This window comes from Parasteatoda tepidariorum, chromosome 4, assembly GCF_043381705.1.
Source record: "Parasteatoda tepidariorum isolate YZ-2023 chromosome 4, CAS_Ptep_4.0, whole genome shotgun sequence".
Taxonomy (NCBI): Eukaryota; Metazoa; Arthropoda; class Arachnida; order Araneae; family Theridiidae; genus Parasteatoda; species Parasteatoda tepidariorum.
In genome coordinates, this window is record NC_092207.1 from 30,430,163 (window position 1) to 30,451,126 (window position 20,964).

General features: G+C 28.2%; 1 protein-coding gene across 28 annotated transcripts in view; it reads right to left on the bottom strand.

Annotated features, from left to right (window-relative positions):
• Positions 1-1,118: 1,118 nt before the first annotated feature.
• LOC107456607 (bruno 3) overlaps positions 1,119-20,964 on the bottom strand; it is a 705,687-nt gene continuing 685,841 nt past the window's right edge. For all 28 annotated transcript variants that reach the window (XM_071179608.1, XM_071179595.1, XM_071179599.1 and 25 more), the window contains one exon: positions 1,119-1,258. The gene's annotated coding sequence lies outside the window, so the exon portion shown is untranslated. The remainder of the gene's footprint in view (positions 1,259-20,964) is intronic.

Genomic DNA, 20,964 nt, shown 5'->3' on the forward strand with positions numbered 1-20,964 from the left:
CTTTGCTTTGTAGTGAAACATATGCATATGTGTGATAAACTGGACAATGTCTTGAATCAATATGCAGTTTGTGTTCCAAATCACAACAGTTCATATACTGTGAGAAATAGTTGATTAAATGTGCTTTTACACACATAAATATATCTTCATCCAAAATGTTTATTTTTGTTAAATCTTGGATAGGTTTTTTGGCTTATGACGTCATCAAAATTTGGCGTGACGTCATCAGAAAAAGTAATAGGAGTAAAGTCAAGTCCTCTCTTTGGCTAGGAAAGTTGGAAGAACACAGTGCAGATGTTGTTAAAGTTTCTTGTGCTGATATGACGGTAATATTTGTTTTTAATATATCTTAATCATCATCATCTTTCCACTTTTTTTTCTATCATCTCCTGTTTTTGAAGAAACGAAAACGAGAAAGTAAAATGTAATAATATATATATTTATATATGTATATATGCAATAAAAAATTATTTGCCCACAAATTTCTCTTGGAGTCCTGCGTGGCAAATTTTCAATAAGTTAGTTATATCATCATAATTATATCAGATAATATCATCTAAATCTACGTTCTCATTTTTTTTTGTAACTTGTGAAGTTCTGCAACCTCTAGTCATCCGATACTGAGTTATCTCTAAATGTATTTTGCAAAGATCATTGTACAGTTTGTACAGTTTCTTTGTTTTTGTTCTCTTTACAATTTTTGAGTACTTAATAATTTTTTTTATCACTACCTCTACAGTGCTGTGTTTTCCATCTACGTGTGGTCTCACTATGGCATGGAAACATAAAGTAATATCTTCTTTTTTTTCTTAACTTTCACTTCAATCATATTTTAAATATCTCCTTGAAAAAAAGGCAAAATTTGCCTTAAAGGATATAAGTATATATATGTTTATATTCATCTATGAAATAGCTATTACATTGTGTTGATTAGTAAGCAAAAACTAACTTAATAGCTACGAATTAATCTTAAATTTTTTTTATTTTCATCAGTTTTTTTAAATTTTTTTTTAATGTTTTCTTTCAGCTTTCTCTTTGAAGACAAAATAGAAAGAAAACAACTTGTAATGAAATTCAAATTATTGAAGAAAACATATTTTTTTTAATCATTTCATAACTTTTCTAGAAATTTCTAGTATTTCTTTAAGACTCGAATCATCATCTAATAAAGTGGCATTCAGTTTTTGTAGCAATCCAGAATGCTGGGTATTTCTTTTGTATTCCAAAATGATGGCCTCTTGAAAATACCTAGCATTACCTGCAGAAAAGAAGAAGGGAATTAGTGTATTACAGAAAATTAAAAGAGCAAAAGAATTAGCTTCTTATAGAATGACAAAAGAACAAAGAGCTTAGCATATAATAGAACAGAAAAAGACAGAGGAATTAGCATTTTATAGAATAACAAAATAGCGAAGAGATTAATATATGAGAGAATACATAAGAACAAAGGAATTCAGTATTAAAATTTTATGGAAGAACAAAAGAGCAAATAGAACATCAGAAGAAAAATGGAATTATCTAATAGTATAACGGAAGAACAAAAAAAAAAAATTAGTACAGTGTCGAGTAAGGTTACGGTTAATGCGGTTTGTCTGGTACATATACCCTTTTTTTCTGGAAATTTGTCATGGAAATTTTGAATAGTAGTTAAATTTCGTTGACCCAGCTATTAAATTCCTCTTTCAAGACAAGAGATTGTTGGGCTTGTTGGCAACAAATTTACACTTTGGAAAACGAAAATATAACTACCATACCATGTTAAATTACATGGCTGATTTTTGGTTAACGAAACGAAAAGTTACACGACCTCGAAATGGTTCATCAATGCTCAAACTGTAGCTCAATTATGTCAAAGCATTGTTTTTGTTGAGTAGCATTGCATTTTAAATAATTTTGAGTTATCAGTTGTTACGCTAACTTCATTGACAAAATTTTATTTCACAAATAGCTCAAACTTACTATCATTCTTCATGATTTTTTGAACACCTTTCAGTTCTTTATCATTGTACAGTTGACATCAGACCGATATCAACCGGCCTGCTTTTATACCTTCTCCTTTAATATTTTTCTATCAAAAATAATCAATTGAATCACCAAACCAAATTAAAAAAAATAACTTTTTTAAACACCAAAAGCAGCCTTTCTCCGAAGGCAATCGAACACTTTCACTAAGTCCATCTTGGGTTGCGAAACTCTCTCCATAATTCATCAAATCAATAGATGAATTAATGAGTCTTTGGCTTGATAATTTTTTTCTCCTCCCATCCAATATTAATTCACATAACTTTTTCTCTGTTTATTTTCTCCCACATCTTGGAATGTTTATGTTGACTCTAAATCAATCAAGCTGCATCGCTTTTATTCTTAAAGAAAGAATTTCTTTTGTGAATATAACAGAGTAAATACATTCCATATAATGAATTACTTTCCCCATGACACTTCAGTGAAAGGTTCAGGGGTGATCTATTGAAGCTGGGGTACATTTTTCATGCCGCGTCCTTCCCCTTTTTCGAATCTTAATAATACTTCTTCTCATTTCACAAACAGTAATTAAAGTGGAAAATCCCTTCACCTTCAGGTTTCGTGCTCGACGATTTTTTAATTTTTTCGCTTTTCTTGCACTGAATAACCATTCATTCCGATACCTTGTGAATAGGAGCATTATCAGTGACGGTTATAAATTCACGCAGTGTTTAATTTCCAGATCCGTAATGAATGGTAAGTAATACTTTTCGAGTTGAAATTACTCTGTGATTAATAATGTTGAGAATAAAGCTTTGTGGGTGTTTACTGGAAAGCCTAACATCGTCAATATGTTCACAGATAATTAATATTTATTTTATAAACCGAATAAGAAACTTCTAGAAATGGAAAGTATTTTTCTTTTAACCTGTCTTTGACATTATGAGCATGGAATAAAAGTGTGGAGACAGTATTAGATAAAACAGCATATTCCATTGAAAATTATATAACGAAACAGGTTGCTGTCTTTCTGCATTTTTAAGTAAATGATGCCTTTTGTGAAGATAACATCTTTAGAACTTTTATGACATATTATCAGTCACAACTCGATATCGTAATAGATATCTAGTCACAAAAGATATTAATTTTTTAAAAAAAAAAAAAAAAAAAAAAACTCTAATATTTGACATTAAGTGAATAGAATGAAAGCGTGCAACCAGTAATTAAATTAATTTGAGATCTATTGAAGATTTTATGACGAAAAAGGTAACTATCATTTAAGTATATGTTGCTTTTGTAAAGATAAAATTTTAGAACTCTCAACTCTCATGATAAAACATCAGTCATAATTAGAAATCATGACAGATATCTAGTCACGAAAGATATTAATTATTATTTTTTTTAAAATTTTAATATTTGGGATTAAGTTAATAGAATAGAAGTGTGTATAGAGTATTTAAATTAAATTGAGTTCCATTGAAGATTTTATGATGAAAAATGTCAATATTGCTTTTGTAAAGATAAGATTTTTAGAACTCTCAACTCTCATGATCAGTCATAACTAGATATCATAGCATATAGTCACAAAAGATATTAATCATTCTTTTTTTTAAAACTCCAGTATTTGACATTAATCGAATAGAATAAAAGCGTGTAAACAGTAATAAAATTAAATTGAGTTCAATCAAGATTTTATGATGAAAAACGTTACTATCATTTAAGTAAATGTTGCTTTTGTAAAGACAACTCTCAACTCTCACGATATATTATCAGTCATAACTAGATAGCATGAAAGATATTTAATCACAAAAGATAATTACCCTTTTCTTACATCTTATCCTTTTCTTGACAATAAGCGAATGGAATAGAAGTGTGTATAGAGTAATTAAATTAAATTGAGTTCTATTGAAGATTTTGCGATGAAAAATGTCAATATCATTTTAGTAAATGTTGCTTTTGTAAAGATAAAATTTTTAGAACTCTCAACTCTCATGATATATTATCAGTCATAAATAGATATCATAACATATACTTAGTCCCAAAATATATTAATTATCCTTTTCTTAAAACTCCAGTATTTGACATTAAAAACAAAGAATAAAAGCGTGAATGGAGTAATTAAATTATGCAGAAGATTGAAGATTAAAAGAAAGATTGACTGAAACATTGAAGATTTTATGATCAATTAGGTTACTATCATTTTTAAGTGTATGTTGCTTGCGTAAAGATAACGTTTTTAGAACTCTCATAACGTATTACTCACAACTATACATCAAACCTGATATCAAGTTACAAAAGATATAACATATTTTCTGGAATTTCGTTTAACATTATTGAGCATTCACATTAATGACGTTTAATATACGAGATGAATATTAATATTGTTGGTCTCAGTACTAGTTTTACTACTCTCACATTTAATGTAAATCTGATGAAATGTATTAAAAATGAGAATATGATGTAAAATCACAAAATATGCTTAGAGCTCTCATGACATATTATCATAGAGAAAAAAAAATCGCACTAAAGTAACCTTACTTGTATGGTAATGGCACTTCTAATTTAAAACAATAATTCTGGTCATAGAACCTAAATAAAATGTATCATACTATTCATTTGGCAATTTTTCAATTTGTATGGTAAAAGAAAAAAATGAAATTCTACTTTTCGGAATTTTAGGTCTTATCACTACACATTTAGTAATAATAAAAATCCGAAAAGTAGCTTTAACCGAATAAATATTTCTTAAACCACGCTGTAAGGTATCATGATAAAAGTAGCAAATTTTAAAGCGCTTACTATCAAACAGCATAGTAAAAAAGCAATATTTTATTGTTAATTTTGCAGAAAAAAACATCAAAGCGGTTCTCTAAAAATTATCGTGCTTTTTGGTGTTCCTTTAGAACCAGAAACATGGTTAATTTAACCATAATCTGGTAGTTTAGATCATATTTTTTTTCTCAGAGATCATTCACAATCAGATATCATAGCAGATATCTAGTTACAACGAATATTGGGTACAATGCAGTCAAATTTTTGAAAAAGAAACAATGCTTGCAAATTATTTTATTAAAAAAATATTCAATAAAACATTTCATAATATTGATCTCATACTGTAGCAGCACTGTTCTAAATATACATTCTCGAATGTTTCTTTTTCCCATTCTAACATTGAATGAATTAAAAACATTTTACAATTCACGTATCTATACATCACTTAAAATACACACATAAAAAATATTTACTTTTCTTCAATAAAAGTAACTAGAAATATTCATTTAGTTTTGCACTGCAATTATATATTTTTTATCTTGTTTTTATTACATTTTCTCCAGCGATAAATCGAGTAATAACATTTTCATATTTAATACAAATTTGATCATATCACGCATAAAAAAATAATATTATTGTTTTCAGGGTATTAAAATTTAGCATTAATGACTGCCTCGAAATTTTCAAATTTATTTCCTAAAAATTCGAATTCAATTCCAAAGCTAAGAAATAAATGAGAAAAAAAATATATAAAAATTTAACTTGCAATTATCTTTAAACGAGTGGCAGAAAACCACTTTTGGGATTTGTAGTGCATTCCCTTGAGAAAAGAGAGCTGAAAGCGAGGAGGAGGTAAAGAAGAAAAATTTAGATTAGAATTAGAAAAGTGTGAAAAGGAACATGAAATGAAAAATGGGCTACCCTATTCAAAGCGAAAATGAGACCCTTTTCATCGCTTTTTATGGCTTTTTATGCCTTTTCACCTTTATAGCCAAGAAAAAAGGAAGACGGAATAAAAAAATAAAAAAAAAGCATTTCACAGTATTCTGGTTTTCAGAATTCGTCTTTATTTTCACGTAACAATTTTATCTTCAGTTAAACTACGCCACCCCCTTTCCTAGAATTTCCTTTTTTAAAATATTTGCACTCGAACAATTCATTTTGAATCATTCTAAGAAAATTTGTTTTTTTTCTTAGAACATTTTTGTTCGTTGCAATCAAATTTCTATATGGTAAAAATAGCCTTTTGTATAGAACTTTTCGCTCGTTACTTTTGTGTAATGAAGACGTGATTTATTTATTCCATGGAATTGCAACAAAGGTAGAAGTACATAGGTAAAGTATAATTTGTTTGTGAGAAAAATGTCATTTTTCATTTAGAAATTTTTCTATTTGGTTACTAGTTTTCAAAAGCCATTGCGGATAAATCTCAATTTGACATTTACAAATAAATTTTCTAAAAAATATAAATGTTTAATAACTTCTATAAAGCTCTGGTTTGGATGGCAAACGACTGATGTTTTTGAAGCTTCGTAAACGAGACTGGTTCATTTTCGTAAACAAATAGTGATTGCCTACAATGAAAAATATCACAAAAAGTCCCTATAAAACTCGGGTTTGGCTGGCAAACTACCTTCGTTTTGAGAGTCTGTTAAAGAGTCTCGTTCACTTTAAAAAAAAAAAAAAAATAATGATTGTCTAAGAAATCAATAAAAAAATTTAAAAAAAAACATCTTAACACTTAAAGTTATGCTGGCAAACTACTTTCCTTTTTGAAAGTTTGTAAACGAGTCTGTTTCATTTTCATTAAGAATAATGATTGTCTACAATGAGAAAAAAAAAACATTAAAATCTTTTATAAAACTCGGGTTTAGCTATCAAACTATTACTTACAGACCCACAAAGACGAAGATAAAGTTTCGTTTTGTTAACAATAATGATTGTTTACAATAAAAAAAAATCGTCTGAAATTTTTGTAAAATTTACTTTATTTTCGGTCTGCAAACAAGCGACTATGAACAAACATGACTTATTTTTGTTAACAATAATGTTTGTCAATAATAAAAAAATTGTAAAAAAGAAAGAATCTATATTAAAAGAACGTCATTATCTAAAAAAAAGTGTTAACAAATTATTTTCAGAATAGCCGTATTCAAGACCTGCTGAGCTGTTATCGTTGGCCATACTAATATTCGATCAATGACCCACCTGCACCCTTTCTGTCAAACCCACAGGACAAGTTATCTTCATCTGTCATCAATAATCTCTTGTTTAATAATAATAATCAAATTTTATATAATGTTTTACATTTCAACCATGTTGAACAAAGTATAACTTTAATTTACAAATTTTACTGTCCGATAAAAGCTTAGCATGATAGGGATTTGAGTTTCTGTTCATTTTAATCTATGCTGACTAACCTCTTGTTCTTACCATATCAGGTAAGAGGTAACAAGTTACATTTCAACCAACCACTTTGAATATTGTATAATTTTGATTGATAAATCTTACTGTTCGATAAAAGTTGAACATGATAAGATTTTGAGTCTCTGTTCGTTTTAATCGATGGTGAATACACGTCTTTGAGTTACCATATCAGGAAAAAGATAAAAAGTTACATTTCAACCAACCACTTTGAATATTGTATAATTTTAGTTGATAAATCTTACTGTCCAACAAAAGTTGAACATGATAAGATTTTGAGTTTCTGTTCATTTTAATCCATGGTGAATACACCTCTTTTAGTTACCATATCAGGTAAAAGATAATAAGTTACATTTCAACCAACCACTTTGAATTTTGTATAATTTTACTTGATAAATCTTACTGTCCGATAAAAGTTGAGCATGATAAGAGTTTGAGTTTCTGTTCATTTTAATCGATGCGCTTTTTTAGCTACCATATGAAACCTAAGGTATTAAGATACAAGCTGAAGACTGAACAATGCATAATTCTGATTGATAAATATTACTGTTTAATGAAAGTTGAATTTACTATTTCGAATTTCTGTGCATTTTTAAAGATTGTGATTGCAGGCTTTATTCTACATCAGATGTGGGATAATAAGTAATATCTTGACAGCTTTGAACATGGTATAAGTTTAATTAAGAAATGTTACGGTTCAATAAAAGTGAAATATGTAATGATTTAAAATATCTGTTCATTTAAATCGTTGTTAATTATGAGTCTTGCAGTTACCATATAAAATATATTATAACAATGAGTAGTAATATATATTATAATAATAGATATAATAATAGTATATATTATAATAGAGAGATTATAGTAATAAATTAGTATAAAATAGATTTGGAGACTTCAGGCATTGAATAATTTTAAACTAATTAATCTTATAGCTCAGTAAAATATAGCTAATTATGAAAATACTTTCGTATAGAATGTAAAAATACGTCTAGAAAATGTTGTCAAATTTATTCAAATGAGATCATCAAATAAGGGAAATTTAATATTGCCAAGATAAAAGTGCCTTAAGTTAAAACAAAGAGACAGCCTGAAGCATTTTTGTTAACTTAATCTTTCAGAACGTCAGAAAATATTTAAAAATAATCTAGTTAATATGAGAGGCATTTCAAAAAGTATAGTTAATGTAAAACATATAATAAATAAAAGATCATACAACAAAGCATGGCGAACATAGCTAGAATTCGATTCTTAAACAATATAGAAAGGAATTACGAAATAATAGTTAAAATTAAAGATATTTCTTTGAATGGGATTTAGTATAATGAATATTGCAAACATTCCTGATTACGGGAATTGTCAAATATCCACTTAAAGATAACGGGAATGAAAGAAAAGCTGATTTGAAGAACAAAATGCGTATCAGTGTTCGTTTATAACATGCATTCATTCATTTTTCTTTCTGTACTCATTAGCGGGAAAAATATTTCACTTCCAGTTAAGAAACTACGATTTCACGCTGATATGTCTCGGTGATAAATCGTGCCATATTTCCGGAAAATAATTCTTTCTTCCGCAAATTACACTTCACGCGGAAGAATATCTCTGAAGTGATGCATTTCGAATGAAAATACGGAATTTTTAAAAATCTGTTTACCCAAACGCTCGAATGTTCGAGTGTCTCAGAAACGATTCTAACCTTTCTTCTTTTAAACAAATTAAAATCCTTTTCATGCAAGAAAAAGTTGTTGTATTTATCATTTTCAAAATACGACTCGAAGGTTTCGTCGGCGTTGCAAGAGGTACAACGTCGCAATTAAATCCAACCTTTATTGCCTTTATTTGTCATTGCATTAAGAATAGAGTCTGAATTCTTTCAAGTTTCAGATTTGTTTTTTGTTTTTGGTGTTTTATAGTCTTATTTACGTCTCTGTGGGAATTTTCTCCATTCTCAACTATATTGCTGTTCTATCAGCTCCCATTGTTGGGCTGTGATTTAAGCAAGGAAGTATAGCGGAAAAGAAAAGATTCTTCGACAAAAGCTTTTGTGTTTCTCTGATGCTTGAAATTTCAGTTGATTGTAAAACCCGGAGAGAATGTTGTTTATTTTAAGAATCCAACCGTGGTTATGGAAGTTTATATTGTTACTAAAACTCTTTAAAATGAAACAATATTTCAATAGTTTTTGTTAATGATTCATCATAACTCGAATGCGTTAATACAGAAAAGTTGTGTAAAAGATTATTAGTTTGAAAATTGCTAAGCTTTAAAGCATTTTTCTCTTTATTTACATTGTTGGTTGGCAGTACTGATTCGAATATTACGAAACATACAATATTGCGTTTTAAATGTAAAAGAATAAAACTACAAAGTTGAATTCGTCAGTTAATTTAAAACATCTGGAAGCTATTGCTCTACGGGAAGTACGACGTTGCAATTAAATCCAACCTTTATTGCAATTTATTTGCTGCCGCATTATGAATAAAGGCAGAATTCTTTTATAGTTTCAGATTTTTGATTTTGTTTTGATATTTTACAATCTTATTTACATTATTTTACTATAGCAAAAAAAAGAAAAGAACTATAGTACTGCTATAGTTCTTTTGCTTTTCTATAGTTCTATAATTCTTTTGTTTTATCTTTTTTCTATAGTTTTTTTCAACTACAGTACTGTAGTACTGCTATAGTATTAAAGAACTATAGTACTGCTCTAGCAGCACCGTCTGCTAGTTGGGATTTAGGAAAGAGAGAATAGTATTCTAAAAAAATGATCTCGCTGACAACAGCTTTTGTATTTCTACAAGACTTGAAATTTCAGTTGGTTGGAAAATCTTAGGAAATGTTGTTAAGTTGAGAAGTATAATTGTATAATATAAATTATAAACTTAATAAATATGTAACTATTTATATTCTGTAAGTGTATTTGAAGAAATTAAATGTTTTACTTTTCATGATTTTTGAAACTACTGATTATTAAAATTATTAAAACTATATATACATTTGTAATTCTTTATAATTTTTAAAATGCAGTTTTCACTATTTTTAAAAATAAACTAAAATGGTAGAAAATTACGACACATATAAATTAAATGGGTTGAGCCTTCCAGAATGGAATTTTAAAACAATTAAAATTATTATTGATTCGTGATAAATCATAAGAAATATATTATGACATATACATTTAATAAGAAATTAAATACTGTACTTTTGAAGACTCAGAAATTTCAATCAATCGTTAAACTTAGAGAGAAATTCTGACACGTATTATAAGGTGAGTAGGAGCTCTGAGGAGAAAAGTATGGTCAAAACTACCAGAATATGGTAAAATTTCCCGTGTTTCTGACTCTATGGGAACACCGAAAAGCTCGATAATTTTTAAAAAAGCACTTTGGTAATGATTTTTGGTAAAATTAACAACAGAATGTGGTTTTTTAATCTGTGATTAAATTTGGAAAATATGGTAAAGTTTGGTAATTTTATCATGAGACCGTAAAGCAGCGGTTTCTAATTCCTTTCGCCTTTGAACCCTAAATGATCAATCTTTTGGTGGAAACCCAACTTTATAAATAAAGATAATTGTGAATGTATTAGCCTCAGACCACTTTATTTTGAAATATAATTAGTGGGGTGGGATTTCTTCATTGTTGTATTATTAATTATCTTAAATTAGGCTTCAGTAACATTTGCAGTCCTGGAGTTGCATCTCTATAGTCTAGTTATGAATTTGCATTTAATTGATATACGAAAATTAAAAATGAATAAGATAAGCCTAGTTATGGTTTTCTTTGAAATAAAAACTAAAAAACAAATGCTATAAATGTTGAAAATGGTTAGTAGAAAAACATATATCTTTATTAACGAATTTGGTTATTGTGTTTTGATTTGAAAAGAACGAGTGGAAATACTAATGCAATCTTTATATATATANTATATATATATAGCCAGTCAGGCTCGACACACACGGGTGACAACACATGCTGGTATCCAGTTAAATCTGATCTTAAAATTTATTCAGATATATAATAAACCAGAGCCTTTAAGCTGCAACATTAACACGCCATGCAAAATCATGTGATTATACGCAACCATGTAATTAGTTGTAAATGTCTAATTTATTCAATATATTGTTATTAGAAAAATTATTATTTTTTTCATTGGCTACCGAAATATTAAATAAATGGATTATTGGTTGGATCAAAATACAAGAGGCTTCAAGAGTCTTTACTGGTAAAAAAATCGTAATTCTCGGAACCCGTTTGCAGCATTTAGGAACGCAATTTAGCAACCATCGAAACACCATTTAGGAATCACTGCCTTAGAGCTTGGCATTAAAGCCGCTAATTTGGTTAAATTTACTTTTCAGTTTTGTATTTTTTACTAAATGTCTGGTAATAAGTACTATAAACCAGAATTTCTGACAAAGCGTTGCCATATGGCTTAAATGCACATGGTATTTTGGTTTTATGAATCAGGATTATATTTTAATTTCATTTCCATACAGTACTGTAACTTTACCTGAATTCTTTTCTGCGTGAGTGTTTTAATCATATAACATGACACCCTGAACAATATTTATCATGTAAGAGTCCATTCGATTCCTAATTTAACATCCGGGTATTTTTTGTGGAAACGCTAGTTTTATCATTTATTTTCGGAACAAGATGCACTGTTTCAGCTTAATAAGTAAGAAAGGTTTCTGTGCAATATGCATTTGTAAAGACATCCGATTCGTTCGTAAAATTAAAAATCTGAATACATCTTTTGCTTTGAAGTACTGACTAAGGTTAGTTTTTGTTTTATTTAGGAAGTAATGATGATAATGCGAACCAAACAAAAAAAAATTCTTAATTATAACTGAGATCTATTACTGTGGTCATTAAAGACCAGAGGGGCGCCTTTTCCGCCTATAATATCTTTTCTTCATTTTCGTTTCTTTTACCAAGTATCGTTGAGAAAAGGCATTTCTGGAACTTTTTCCGGAAAGTTCTTTCTTTGTTGTGGATGTTACAACTTTTTTAACTATGTGGGAGTAAATAGTTCAATATTACTCGATAGGAAAGGTTTCACTGAAAGAGATTTTCGTCCTTTGAAAGAACTATTAAGTTTTTTTTTGTAGCTTTCTCAACTGTTTTTGTTTTTACAGTTTTCATCGAAGCTTTCATCACTAAAAGATCTTTAAATAGAGGACAGGTTGAGTTGTTGTCCTTCCTGCAGCAGTTATCATTTTCTTCAGATCACCCACAAAAGATCAAAGAATATTTTTCTTTTTGCTTACTTTCATTTGAGAACTTTGTTTTCAGATAGCTCGTTAAAAGGCTGGTTTTAAATGGAACAATAATTGAAGAAAAAAAAATAGAGACATGGAATTTCTCATATAACTTTAATTAGTAACAGTAGATATTTGTTAATGTAACATTTATTTTTGACTTAATGAAATTTCAAATAGAAATATTTATTTGTTTATGTTTACTTTTCAACATATACTGTTAGCCTAAGCAGTACGAAATTATGTAAATAAGGCTCTAAGCACCAAGATTTAGTAGTTTTTTTCTATATTTGATGAAAGCTACTGTTTTTTTTCCAGATGTTTTTATATTTAATAGTAATATATTTAATAGTTTGCTTGTTATATTTAATAGTCATTCACGTTTAAACATCTGTTTTGATTTCAAACTGTCGAGTTATATTTTGTAACTAATATATGTAGTTTAGTTATTAATTTGTATTAACTTTTGTAGTTACAAGATGGTATATATATATATATATATATATACCATCTTGTAACTACAAAAGTTAATACAAATTAATAACTAAACTACATATATTAGTTACAAAATATAACTCGACAGTTTGAAATCAAAACAGATGTTTAAACGTGAATGACTATTAAATATAACAAGCAAACTATNTTTTTTCTTTTTCTTTTCGTCCTTTCCTTTTTTTCTTCTTTTTTTCAATTTTTATTATTTATTTATATTATAATATATCTAATATAATTTTTGAAGTGGTTATTTTTAATTAAAATGTTTGTAAAAATCTGTATTTTTATTTCATCCTTTGTTTATTTCATCTCTTCATTAGATCATCTTTTCATTATTCATTTGATCAATCACATAGTTTCTTTAGGGACATGAACACCCTGAATTATTTTTCGGGAATTGACCACCACATTTATTTGATCATTTTTCTTATGGATTTGATCAATTCAGGTTTTCATGATTTCCTTGCAATATGCATACATATATCATAAAGGCGTCTAGTATTGTTTTTGCGGATTCTAATTTTTATAGATTTCTTTGACTTCTCAAACTTTTTTAACTCTAGTTTTTCAAACTTAAACTCTAAGCTAGCACATCCTAGCTTTTTCTGCGTTTTAATCTCACTAAACTTCGTAAAAATCGAACTCTATATTCGGAAAATATCAACCCCTTTGCTTGCTCACAGTCAAGACAATATGTTTCTAATGATGAATGCAAAACCTATCATTACTTTTTAGCATCAAATATTTATTGAAATAAAAGAGTCGTTAAATTTTTTGCGTTCTTTTTTCAAGTTGTAAAAACGATTATTTCTTTTGAAAGAAAAAAAAATGGATTCTGATATAAATAACAGCTCAGTGGATCCCCTTCGTAATTTCAGACTTAAAATCTTCTCATTTGAGGACTCAATGGTTAAATTGAGAAACCCTTTATAAATCGAAACAATTTGGATGTATAAAAAATACGACAGGAAAAAAAAAGAAAAATCTTTTCTTCATTAAGAATAGGAAGAACTTTGTGCTTTAGAATGTTTTTTTCCCCTTACCAACGTTTTTTTTTTCATTCTTTTCCTTTGCTGTTTAGATAGTCATTACTTATGTATGGGATTTAACACAGCGAAACAAGGTTTTAACGTTCTTTAGCGAAGGTTCTTTTTTTTTTTAGAGTGTTCTTTTCTCGCCAAAGACAATTAAAGCTCGCTTTGGTTTTAAAAGCGGTTTTCTTACAACATGTGACAGCTTTCAATGAAAACGAGGAATTTCTGAAACGGGAAAAAAAAGGAAAAAATGGGATGAGATGAAAGGACAAACGTAGTGAACTATTCGGCCGTGTTTAAGATAGAACAAAGAAAAAGTTAGCGAGTTGGGAAAATAGAAACAAATGAAAAGAAAAAAAGTAATCTTACTAGTTTTCTTAGCTGTTTTGTTTATGTAGGGGAACATGAATTAATCTTATTAAGAAAAAAGTAAAGAATTGTCCTTTTCTTAATATAAAAAGCTTGATGAGGTTTGGTTTTATCAATTAGGTTTCCATTCAATGGAAAGGAAAAATAAAATTCAATTTTAAGGAAAGAAGAAGATTATTCAAATTGAAACGAACAAAGGACTTATTTCGAAATATTCTTCATTATTATACAGTTTTTTCTGTTTCAAATTAAATATTGTGTTAAGAAATGTGGTAGCTTTATATTAAAGTATGAAAAAACGTTGCCCCTATATTTTTTTAAAAACTAATTATGTTGAAAGGAGTTTGAAAATGTCACACAATTTAACGAACAAATTTGCTCCAAATTTGCGGAAAATTTTTAAAATGTTTTCAAAATTTTTAATTTAAAAATATACGGGCAATATTTTTTTTCAAAAATACTTTAACATAAAGCAAAGATATTTTATTTACAGTAGTGAAATTTGCAGTCACGAAAGAGTATAAATATTATTGTATAAAAAAATAATATTTTAAGTGAGAATAATATTTTTGCTCAAACAATGCTTTAGATAAATGGAAGATTTTTTGAATAGTTTTCTAATTTTAAATCATTTATTTTTGTTGTAAAATAAAATAATAACGTCTGAGACAGACAATTTTTTCGTATAAAATGTTCTATAAAAGTACAATTGCACACTGTGCATGCGTTACACTATCAAAGTGTACATTTAATACACTATAACTAGAGTGCATATTTATTATACTATAATTAAAGTAAATATTTGTTATACTATAATTAGAGTGTGGATTTATTACACTACAACTAGAGTGTATAATTTTTACTCTATTACTATATATATATCGTGTTTATTACACTATTACTAGAGTATAGATTTATTACCTTATTGCTAGAGTGCAGATTTATTACTCTATTACTAAAATGTAGGTTTATGTGATAAACTATATGTGACCAACAGACTAACATTAACTAAAATAAGATGCAAATGAAAAAAGAAATCTAAACGAAAAAATGAAAATGAAAAGAATTGTGCCCATAAAGTTGTCTGACTGAAAACTAAAATTTATATAGAAATTAGATTTATAAAAATAGGATAAATAGGGCGAATTGCTGTGGGCAATTTGTCAAAATCAAGTAAAAACGTAGGTGTCAGAACCTGGATTCGAATTTTAAAATTGGTTCTTCTGTATTAAAATCGAGTAATATTTCAATATTTAAATATTTGTTTGATAACAAACGAATGCTTGCGCAACAGAAATAAATGATAATTAAAAGTGTCATCAGCGCGAAACTCTATTCTGAAATCAAATATCCCCATATACCAATATAGGCTACTTCCGAACACCCATATTCTCATGGTCACGCTTCTTCTGCAATGGAAAGTGAAAGCAATTTCTACTCAGAGCCTCCCAGGTCCCTTAATACGGCTCTTTAATTTAATGTTCACTTTATAAGACCTAATAAAGGAACATATTTAATGCTTCTTCTCTAAATTATTCAAAAGGGTTGAAAGAGAGGACGAATCACGGACTAATGTTCTGTAACCATTAAGGGAATGTCTTACCACCCTTTTGCACATTGGACAGTGATGATCGGTAATTAATATATATTTATGTGTCTTCGAGAACGTTACGGCTGTAAGCCTCTTTTAGTTCCGTCCACCATCAAGGTACTTGGAGTGGTCGTATCGAAATGGCAAGTCGATTGCCGAAACTTGCAATTTTAATGCGTTTTCCTTTAACTGGCTCGTTTTTGATAGTGTGCCGAAAACATGGAGCGTGGTAAGGAAAAATGGAAAGATGCTATCGTAAATTTGCGAACCTCAATAATGTCCAACGCTTTCCAAGAAATTATTTCATTGTTTATTTTTTATATGTTGCTTTCATTTTCAGTGTGAGAATCTGGTTTTTATTAAATATATATAAATTCCTTCTTATTTTTCATAAAATGATAGATAAAGTGTACTATATAAGTAATTATGTATTTCATTCCTTCTTATTTTTCATAAAATGATCGATAAAGTGTACTACATAAGTAATTATGTATTTCTATTATGCTATCTCATTACGTTAGCAATGATCTTGATTGAAAAATATTTTATTTGAACAAAATAAATAATACAGGATATATTGCTGTATTAATGTGCTGATATAAGAATCTTTTTAGTAAATTTGTGTAAATAGGGTAATTTATTAATGTTCAACGTATTCATAGAATATGTAGAAATTATTTCATTGCTTGTTTTTTTATGTTGCTTTCATTTTCAGTGTAAGAATCTGGTTTTTCATTAAATATATATAAATTCTTTCTTATTTTTCATAAAATGATAAATAAAGTGTAATACATAAGTAATTATTTATTTGTATTATGCTATTGTTCTTTATTACGTTGGCAATGATTTTGCTTTTTGAAAATCTTTATTTTAACAAAATAAATAATACACCATATATTGCTGCATTAATGTGCTAATATAAGAATCTTTTTAGTAAATAGTTTGATTTCATTAATGTTCAACGTATATATGACGTATTCATAGAATATGTAGAAATTATTTCATTGCTTATTTTCTTATGTTGCTTTCATATTCAGTGTAAGAATCTGGTTCTTTATTAAATATTTATAAATTCTTTCTTATTTTTCATAAAATGATGGATAAAGTGTACTACATAAGTAATTAGTCATTTGTATTATGCTATTGTTCTTCAGTACGTTGGCAATAATTTAGCTTAAAAAATATTTTATTCGAACAAAATAAATAATACAGCATATACTGCTGCATTATGTGCTGATATAAGAATCTTTTTAGTAAATTCCTGTAAATAGTGTGATTATTTGAACAAAATAAATAATACAGCATATATTGCTGCATTAATGTGCTGATATAAGAATCTTTTTAGTAAATTTGTGTAAATAGTGTGATTTCATTAATGTTCAGCGTATATATAACGTATTCATAGAATATATAGAAATTATTTCATTGCTTATTTTTCTTATGTTGCTTTCATTTTCAGTGTAAGAATCTGGTTTTTGTTAAATATATATAAATTCTTTCTTATTTTTCATAAAATTATAGACAAAGTGTACTACATAAGTAATTATTTATTTGTATTATGCTATTGTTCCTCATTACGCTAGCAATGATTTTGCTAAAAAAATATTTTATTTGAACAAAATAAATGATACACCATATAATGTGCTGATATAAGAATCTTTTCGTAAATTTGTGTAAATAGTGTAATTTCATTAATGTTCAACGTATATCTAACGCATTCATATAATATATAGACATTTTGATACACTTATTTTGTTATATACCTTGCTTTTTATAAAGTAAATGATTAAATAATTCTTCATAAACAGTTATTGATTTCGTATTATGCTATTGTTCTTGATTACGTTACATTGCTTTTTGTTAAGAATATTTTATCTGAACGTAATAAAAAAGTAATATTAGACAAACGGTAGTGCTGCTATATAATTTTTTTCTACTGAGTTAATTGTTTTTATTTTCAAGCCCTTGCAAAGTTGTTTAATATTGAATATCTGTAAGGAAACATCTGGTTTTTTAAAAAAAAGCAATAAATGCGTTTTAATGTTGCTGTGCATTTAAGAATGTTTGAGAACGTTGTGGCTGTAATCTTCCGTCCATCATCAAGGAACTCGGAATCAAAATGGCAAGTCGATTGCCAGAATTTGCAATTTTAATGCGTTTTCTTTTAACTGGCTCATTTTTACTAGTGTACCAAAAACAGAGAGTGGTAAGAAAAAATGGGAAGATGCCATCTTAAATTTATGAAGAGATGTTACACAAATGAAGGACAACTTCAATAATGTCCTGCGCTTTCGAAGAAATTGTTTCATTGTTTATTTTTATGTTGGTTGTTCCATTTTTAGTGCAAAAATCTTGTTCTTGTAAATGTACAAAAAATTTTGCTTTCTACCTTTCTCTTCATAAATTAAATGACTAATTTTATTATAATAGTAATTTTGATATTGTTCTTGATAATATGGAAAATGTTTTTTGCTTTATGTTTTAAAATAATTAATTTGAGCGTGATAAAACTAATATCAGCTCTGTCGTTGCAATTGAAAAAAATTCTTAAGTCTTTTGAGAAGCACTTTCGTTATTTTCTTTAGTTGCACAACAGTACTGCTATATGATACCAGCTATATGATACCAGACCGCTATATGATACGCTGCTATATGATACCATATGATTTCAACCGATTTTTTTTCCATTGTCACCCATATATTGATATACACCATTTGGGTATTAGGCAGCTGTAATGACCACTCTTTTAGGGGCACTATATTAAGTTGACTTACGTTACCCCCACAGTAAGAAGGACATATAGTTCAGAGAGAATATCCACGTGCCTCTGACCGGGATTCGAACCCGGGACCTTTCTAACATGTTAGCTTCCTGACTACCATACAGCTCGGTTGGCTGATGCTACAATGTTATCAAATTTAAGTTTATATATTTTTAAAAAAGCAACTGATTTACATGAAAGTACAAATATTTATAACAAAAAAGTACGCATTAAATTTTTAACTCCTGAAAAAAAAGCTACACATTTTTAGATTTCCAAAATTATGTTAATTAAGGATTATATTATAACGAATATATTTATTTAATGCCATCTGCAGTGGTTAATCTAATTTAGGGATTTAAGTCATTTTTTTTTCTTCCGGTTTCAATATTTTTCATTTTTGCTTAGGGATTTTGATTTGAGGTTTTTGATTAAAAGAAATACAGTCACGTGCAGCAAAGCACGCGGCTGCATTTCTTTTAATCAATGTTTTGAAAAGTTTGATTTCGATCTTTATTTTATCTTATCTGGTTCAAAGTTATTTTTGTTTTTGAATAAATGCAAATGATAAATAAAACATAGAAATATATTTTGTAAAGTAAAACTCTCTGTGTACTATTAAAAGGAAATCATGAATTGCAAAAATTAGTAGTCCAATGTTTCTATTCTCTAATAAACGTTTACTATACCGACATGAATTTTAACAATCTAGCGTCTAAATCAAAATTAACTATTTAAGTACTAGCGACTCTAATAAAACTTTATCTGCTACAAAATCTTATGGAAGAATAAAATTCACTGACATTCTTAAATTAACACCAAGTTATAGAATTTTCGCCAAAGAAAAATGCCAACCATTTTATTACATCTCCGCCAAAATGTATCTGGGAATGAGGTATTATCCATACTTCCAGTCAACATTCTCGAAGAAGAACGTTAAAAATGCATCGTAGGTCATAAAATGTAAAGCGAAGATCGTTCCATATAACTTTATTATAATTAATCCGAGTGCTTTCTGTTGTTTGGCAGTAAATAAAACAACGTTTACTTTATATATTTCGAATTCCCAAGAACTTTTCCAGAATCGTTCCAGGAATACCTGGAATACCTGATGCTATAAAAAGGACTCATAAATTTTGGTGTCAGGGCGGCAAAATGGAAAATACGTCGTCGAAGACGAAGAGAAAGTTATGCTGGAGATACGGCCAGACGAGCCCAATCTTTCATCTTACTCTTTTCTAAAAAGGAAATTCTTAACATTCTTCATCTAAGAAGAAGTCTTGTGAAAAGCAGATATATCGGCAAAAAAGTATTTATTTTTGTAATAAATCGCCTTTGATTTGCCAATTGTTTGGGGTTTGAAAAGATTTGATTTAAGTGTTTGCTTTCTCTCTTAAATTTTAATACAGAAAAATAACTATTTGGGTATGTTTTGAGAAATTGTTGAACTATTTTTCAATCTTTTATTTGCGTTTATCTAAAAAAAATATGGGTGCGTTAAAATTTCTATAATGGTGAAATAGAGTGGCGGATTAGCTATTTATTTTATTTCCATTCATGTGTTTTTGATTCATGGTGTAAATATGTTACAATGAAAATCTAAAATCTGATGAATTGCAANTCCAATTTTTAGGCCCCAATTTAATTTTTATTGCACTTAAATGCAGTAATTAAGATGATTTTTGTCAAAAATTATTAACATTTTCCATGTATGTTAAAAATTTCAAATTTAAAAAAATTATGATTTCAACATCCACTGTCCCCTTAAGAAGAAACTCTCGTAATTCAATATGCACTTATGAGAATTATTGGATAAAAAATGTTATTATTGAATGTTATCACTTCCAAATTTGGTATGTAGATATGTAGCGCTAAAATTGCCATTTAAATATATAATTGCCATAAGTAAAATGTAGTGATATCTAAGAAATATTTCGGACATTCACCAAAGTGACTTGTGATTGTAAACATTCACCAAAGTGACTTGTGATTGTCGATGTTCACCAAAGAGACTAATGATTGTCGACATTCACCAAAGTAGCTTGTGATTTTCGATATTGACCAAATTTCGAACATTCACCACAGTGACTTGCGATTGTCGATATTCACCCGATTAGGAGCGAACATTCACCAAAGTGATTCGAGACTGTTGGTATTCACCAGATTTCGGACATTCACCAAAGTAATTCGAGACTGTAAGATGTATACTGTAGCGAGACAAAGTGATTCGGGATTCAACGGGGATTCACCAGATTGCGGACATTTATTTACCTAAGTGACTTTTTATTTTAT